The sequence below is a fragment of the Xiphophorus hellerii genome, chromosome 23, assembly GCF_003331165.1.
Source record: "Xiphophorus hellerii strain 12219 chromosome 23, Xiphophorus_hellerii-4.1, whole genome shotgun sequence".
Classification (NCBI taxonomy): Eukaryota; Metazoa; Chordata; class Actinopteri; order Cyprinodontiformes; family Poeciliidae; genus Xiphophorus; species Xiphophorus hellerii.
In genome coordinates this window covers 29,006,083-29,013,709 of record NC_045694.1, presented here as the reverse complement: position 1 = coordinate 29,013,709, position 7,627 = coordinate 29,006,083, and the positions used below count along the sequence as shown (strand labels likewise).

Here is a 7,627-nt window from a genome sequence, read left to right as displayed (position 1 = left end):
GACTTACTGTCCGTACATGGATGCAGGAACATAAAGATAAAGAAAGGAGGAGGAAATATTGGTGGGGACTGTCCCCGTCAGGCCAAAGATGGTGGGGACATGTCCACACCATTCCTTCAGGAAGTTACGCCTATGGCGCTCAGTGATCTAGTGGATTGGACATCACGTGACTTACTGTGCGCGCCGTGGCAGTGCGCCACATGCGCTGCTGCTTTGCATTGAGTCAGGAATATCGGTGGTCGGGGAAATGACACAATCAAGCAAGGAATCTGAGAAGGGGACGCAAAGTTTAGATATTAATTGTCAACACTGTGATAGCAAGATAACAAGGTCCAAAGGGATCACATTTCACAGGTCAGTAAAAAGCGTTAATTAAAACAATATATAAAGAAAGTGGAGAGCAGGGTAGTTATGCTAGCTTAACTTAGCATGTACTCCTGCTGTGCAGTTTGGAGTATTTTGGTTCAATTAACACAAAAATGACCCACATACATTTTCTGACAGATAATCAGAAGTGCAGGTGTTTAAGATGGCTAATCAACTGTTAGAATAATTATGCATTGTTATCATTCTTACATTAGTAATTTTTCTAGTTTGTTTTTCATTCATAGGTTTAGTATTCACACCCCAGAGAGGAAGATTCTGTTCAACTGTAGACCTTGAAGCTGCAGCTGTTTCTAATCTAGGGATCCTCCTTAAAGGGCTTGTGTGTGTTAGTTACTGTGTTCTCTCTTCTTGTTACTTTAGAATAGGCCGCCTTGATTTATTACCTCCACATTCCATTTTTTGTATTAAACGACTTGTTCTAATGCAGAGAGTCAGAAAGCATGGTAGACTCCTTGGAGAAGTGGTTTGCTATGTTTTCTCCTTTTGCAAAAGACTTGATTGAACACTAAAACGTTGTTTGTGGTTGTCTTTTTATAAAGGTTTGAAAAATACCTATCATCAACCACCGTTAGTGTTCAGGTGATCACTTCCTAATGATCGCAAATGGAAATTCAGAAACATAAATCTGCAACAGACAGAATGTTCTGTTTGGTGTTTGTATGTCCTTTTTTGTGTGGTAAATGGTTTAATAAATAGCTTTTTGTGTATTTGAAATTGCCTCAGATGTTTTAATTCATGCATAACCGAACCTGTGTGCTTTAAAAAAGAGGTAATATTCTCTGGGTGAAATTCCCAGGGTGGCTCTGTGGAGCAACTTAATTGGGTCTAGAAATTTAAATTGCCCAATATTCTTGATTTTAACCTAGTCTCGCCACATATATTATAGTTAAATTTTACCTCTAGCTGGACGGAGAATAAGGCAAACCAACTGCCAGAAAGAGCCAACGGCTCTAACGGCTCTAACGGCAGTAACTGAAGTTCAGTCTTTATACTCAAACGTTTCCCAGCTTAGAAGTTGGATGATCAAACAGCAAATCTATTTACAAAAGGAGTTTGTTTGCAGTTCGTATATACAGCGAACTGCATATTCGCTGTACTGTTATATACAGTTCGCTGCATACAGCGAACTGTATATAACTTATATAATAAGTTATATACAAACTTATTATATAAGTTTGTATATAATAGTTTGTATATAATACGTTAACTGTCTCAATACATCCGCAGCTCAGCAGTCTCAGTACGTCGAATCTCTCCCGCAAACCAAGAGTCAAGTAAACCTCGCTGCAGCAAACAGAAAGGGGCGGGGACGGACCACTGTCAGTCTCATACCTTATATGGAAATGGGACTATTTCTTTCCGGAAATGAAGGGGGCGCTAGTGACACTATTTCCTGTACCGACCGTGTTATAATAATTATAGTAATAATAACGTATTTTATTTGACAACGCCTTTTAAATAACCCAAGAAGACTTTCAACATTAAAAATACAAATTAAATAGTAAAATGGCTACAAAACGTGATATGTCACGTGGTATGTCTGTCACGTGGTAAGTCACTTTTTTATTTTCAAATCTTTATTAAATCTTTATTTAAAATTATATTAGTAACAAACAATCTAGAATAAGCAACAATAAGGAAACATTATGGAGATGTATTTATCTATCCTTACACCCAATCTATCTCAAACAAAAGTAATAAAACATAAATCAAATCAATATTTTGGAGACAAATGTACATTACATTAAGAGCACATTTATCCATCCATTAATTATCATCAATTATCCCTATAGTTGGGTCATGAGGGCTGCTGACCCTGGACAGATTGCCAGTCATCCTTTTTAATAATGTGTTCTTTCAATATTATTTACATTTTTGAATGTTCCTTTTGTTGTAGCTCAGTTGATTTGCATTATTTAGTTTTCATAGAAATGGTGCCGTTTCCACACAAAGTTACATTGTCGCTGTAATTTGTTGCAGAGAGTAGAACCAATAAAGTAGTTGTAAATATATTGTAACAGCATTATTTAACAATAGGATAACCTTGTTTTAAAAATTTTAAATGCAAGCAAAGCTAATAACTTGCAATATTTTATATGTGTAAATACAATGTTTCCTACACTTTTTGAACAATGACTGGAATCAATACAAATTTTCTTTACAAACCTGACATACAGCTAAGTTTATGTTTTAACAGAATCAACTGTTGGGTTTTTTGTAATAAAGTAAGCACATACAGAAACATATTGTTCAGTTACAAAGTCATAATACAAACATAAGACTAAAGGTATCCTGAGCCGGACTTTATGAAGAGAGATGAGCCCGGCGCCGTTAGGCTGGGATGGAGACACATGATCAGGTGATTGGCTGAGCAGGTGAGATGAAGACAGTTATAGTTAGAATTTACATACTGGTTTAATTTATGTAACCATTGACTTTATTCAAAAAGGTTTTCATATAGAAAAAAGATCATTCTCTCTGGTGGTTACCAGCGCAGTGTCTACTGCCGGGGTCCAAGGGCCAACGATTATTTCTTGTCAAATAAACTTTCTAAAACCTACTTTCTCTCTGTGTGAGTCTTTCCAGGTTGAAGCTACATTTAAAGTTTTAATTAATCTCTGGGTTTTGCAACAATTGGATATTTAAGGTCTTCATTTTATGAATCGATTGCAATTGATAGAATTGATATGGAATTTATAAATGGAATAGTGGGACACCAATCAGTTTACTGGTGTAAGTGTAAGTGGTATTTCTTGCCTTATAAATAGTCATGAAAATAAAGAAAACCCATTGAATTAGAAAGGTGTGTCCAAACTTTTGGTTTGTACTGTATAACCACAGAAGCATCAATGCAGTCTCCTTTTCTTTAGTGCCAAGAGTTAGTAGCGCTGCCGTCCACCGGTCCGTCAGATATAACTGATGTTGTGGGAAGGTATAGATTTGCTCTTGCAGAATTGATGTGACAGGTTAGCATTATTGAATTCCGCTGCCAGCAGTCCTGTGGCCTTGGACTATTCACTGTGAATGCAAGTCTTTGCATGAATGTTAAAGGTCTTTGGGCCCAGACCCCGGTTCTCCTTTCTGATGAGTGGGAAAACTACACTTCAAAATCAATGCTGGCTACAATAACAGCTCTGGGTTGTATGATGGGTTGTGTTTTATGTTGAGGTAAACTCAGCTGCTGTTTTAGGTAAATTTTAGGTGTGCTGTGTTTGTTGATTCAGTTTGAAAACTTCTTTAACCTCTGATTAGTTTAAATTCAACTTCAAACTACTTTACTAACCCCAGAGAGAAATGAAATGTTGTTGTAACTCATGCTACACAATTTTCTTCAGAGTTACTGCATCTCATGTCTAAAAGCATTTCCTGCTGTTTTTTGGTCTTTTTTCCCCCCTGGAGAAGAGTCTGCTGCTGTTTCCCCTGGACAAATACACACATATTGTACATTTGTCTTAATTATCACATCTAGCTGCACGTTTCTTTTGATCTAAATTTGATATTTTTAATAACTGTACAGATTATCTATTGTACAGTGACTTATTCTGTTTTTATATTTTGTACCTTAGTTTGAATATGCATGTGTAACCGGGTGGGTTGTATTTGTACTTTGTTATAATTACACAAAATGTCTTCTGTTACTAAGATAGGCATTAATGAAAACCCTATGAAATCTTTGGTGTAGGCGTGTGACTTTAAGATCAGAAGCTCCTCCTCTTTCTGTCTTCTTCTGTGGTATTGTATTGTAAGACTTCTGGCGCCCCTGAGGCTCTACCATTTTGAAGTCTTGTCCTCTGAGAGAGATGAGTGTTTATTTTTCTTCAAAATACATTCCGTTTATTTCTAGATCTTTCATGTGCATTTCTGTTATCATCATTGTAATACATATTTCTATCCTGTAACATGAATATTTGCATGAATTTGTGACTGGAACTGACTTTAGTATTGGATACTTTTGCTTTGTGTAGGACTTCCTTACAAGTATTTCCGTTTACCTTTAACGTGCTGCTGGTAGACCTTTGGTTCCCCACTGAGAGGCCAATAGAGGATTTTTTTCATTTTTTATTTTATTCTATGTCCACAATCTGGACATGTGTCTGCTGCATGATGCAACTGGCCACACTGGAGCACAAGATGCAAGACCTGGATGGGAACCCAGAAGAGTGAAGGAGGATTTTTTTTTTTTTTTTTTTATTGTACAGAATAAGAGAGCACTCCATCCTTCAGATATGTGGAGACAGTAACCTGGCTGCAGAGCCTCAGATAGAACTTATCGAAATGAGAAACAGCCGAGTCGCCGCAACATCTCCAAGAAAATCATGTTAAATTATTTTACATATGCATATCTAAAGGAAATATATGCTTAAGTTATTTAAATTAATTTACAAATGAATGTCTTTAGACAACACCACTGAATTATAATTTAGGACTTTGTGTGATGGGAATACAGAAAATTACCTGCCAATTTTCAAATTATGCATTTGAAAATATTTTGCAATAACACCTCATCAATAGAAATATGATGTTCATTTAAACTTGTATTGCCGTTATAATTGCTTTTTGTACACAAATATTTAAAGCAAACGTGGTTAATCAGATAAACAAAGGCAAATATCTTATTTGGATCATAATAATATATGATCCATAAATGGATATAATAATTCCTTTATTTAATCAGGTAAACCCCGTTGAGATCTAGATCTCATTTTCAAGAGGGACCTGAAACAAACTTCACTCCCCGTCGGGGAATCGAACCCCGGTCTCCCGCGTGACAGGCGGGGATACTCACCACTATACTAACGAGGAGAACATATATATATGGATATATATCCATTATGATATATGGATCATAATGCTACTTTTTACTACTCTCCCATATCTTTATAAATTGTGGAGTATTTTTTGTTTTTCTCTTTCTTTTGTTATTTTGTTTGCATTTCCTCTAAATCAAGTAAAGCATTTTGAATTGAAATAAAAGGTGCAATATAAATAAAAACGCCTCACCTTATGTTACTCTCAGAACTTAAAGCAAACAAGCAAATAAAATGAGTATCAAATGCTGAGAATACAGATACACAAAAAAAATATTAGCTGTATTTTGGTTCAAAATCATAACAGAATTTTCCAAAAATGCTTTTACATTCAATATGAGATTCCATATACCCAAACATATACCAATACACTGAGACTGAACCGCACAAGAAAAAATCTAATCAAAGCTAATCACTTAATTTTATTGGAGTAACAGTAATGCTATGCTACCATGGAGATTCTGACGTTTCTTATTTAGAAGCGGTTAAATTATTTTTGTAAGCATTCACCCAAAGTGTGCTTGAAAAATCCTGCATTTCTCAAACCGGCCAGTTTCACAAACATCAAAGGGTCCAGCATTGACCGCTTGTGATTTGGGTATTTATTAATAAGACAAAATCTACTTTACTGGTGCTGCTGTGGCCTTGGATCTGGTTCTCTGGTTTCAGTGGATCAGCTAGAAGCTCATGATGCGAACTCTTCCCTCTGGCTGTGAGAAACAGACTGATGAGCAGCTTAAGTTGTAATGTCCGTGTAAATTGTAGGGGCACACCATATTTCAAAAGTTGCTTTCAGCCTCATTTCCCTTCCAGTGAAAAGATCAGCATTTTTTAATGCCACCACAGCAAAATAAAGCTAAATCTCCAAGTGCTGCTTTCTGTGCTGTCAGCCTATGAAATATGGATTTTCGGACAGCTTCTGTGAAACTGATGTGGCAGGTTAACCATACGGCACTTTGAGGTCAGGAATGTTTGACAAAGTTGCAATTTGTCAACAAGGATCCACTGACAAATGTTGTCTTCACTCTGTCAGGCCCACATGCATCCTGTACGGTACGATGTGTAACTTCAATCGACTACTTTTCATGTTTTTTGTATAGCAGTTTATGCCGAGTTTATGGTAAATCAACTGTTGATAGAAGCAACTCATTTCCTAATCTAAAAATAAAACATTTTTGTTTTAAAGAGCTAAAAACTTTATCATTGGTTCTTCTCTTTTGTATGAAAAAGAAATGCAACAACCAATGTGTTATGATTAATATTGGAGTTTGGCCGTACAGCCAGTACAATAAACACAGAGAATGTCAAATAATGATCTCTATTGAATCTCCCTTCCAGGTAAACCACAGAGCACCTCAGGGCTGTGTGTTTGGATCACCACACTTTGGTATTTACTTCCTACCTGGATGGAAGCATAGCTACTGGCTCATGTATTCAAGTCTATATTTTTGTTGGTTATGATGATTTTTCCTACAGCTACTAAAACATAAGATTTAGGATTGAATATTGCATCAAGCCAAAAAAAAAAAAAGAGTTAACACAAAGTTTATGACCTGCTTTAGGATTACTTTTAAAGCCTAACAAATAACACATCAGAACATATACTAATGAAATGACTATAACTGGAAAGTTAGTGACAGTTATTTTGAAGTAAGTGAGGAAGTGGTTCATTAGTTGCCTTGTTGTGTTGACATAATCAACCAGTACTTCTCTTTGGGTCGGACTGGCTGACAATACTCGGTTATAAAATCTTGAAGAAACCTTGAAGCTTTTTTTGTTTCTCTCTTTGAGTTTGGTTAAAAAAAACCCAACTAAAATAATCAAAGTTGAATCCATGTGTTACGCTAAGAGGTGTGGAAGGAAAAAGTCAGCAAACGTGGCTGTACAGCAAACAGAGCCGGTTTATTAAGCCTCCAGAAACACAGCAGAGTTCAAAATGGCAGCAATCCCAGCAGTCCGCCTCTCTCCTGGTTGACCCCGCCTTCTCAATTTACTCTAGCCAATAAAACTTCAGCTCTCATCACTGCTCCTTTTATAAAAGAGCTTGGTTGGAGGCGGGCCTCTTCCTTGGCAGGGTCCCAAGATGGCAGCAGCCAAGGTGACAAACCTTGACAGACAGACAGAGGTTCATTTACACACTCCATAATTCAAAACATTAAGGAAAAACTTATTGCTTCTTAACACCATAATATGTTTTCCCTTCAAATCTGAACAAATTTGTTTCGCACAGACACGAAAAATGAATAAAAAGAAGACATTCCTGTAGGTCTGGGCTTGCGGGATGTTTACATGCACCAAAATGATATCTATTAGCGTAGCGAGCGAGACGTACAGAAGCCTAATGCATGTAGGACAGAGCAGATAGACGAGCGCCTGCATCAGCCAACAGATGAATTAGAAGCACGGCACGATTTTGAGCGATAAATTACAAA

The 7,627-nt window shown here is 36.6% G+C and overlaps 1 non-coding gene across 1 annotated transcript; it reads right to left on the bottom strand.

The window, feature by feature from the left end:
• Positions 1-5,118: 5,118 nt before the first annotated feature.
• trnad-guc (transfer RNA aspartic acid (anticodon GUC)) lies at positions 5,119-5,190 on the bottom strand. Its single transcript has one exon. It is a non-coding gene; the product is annotated as a tRNA-Asp (tRNA).
• Positions 5,191-7,627: the final 2,437 nt, after the last annotated feature.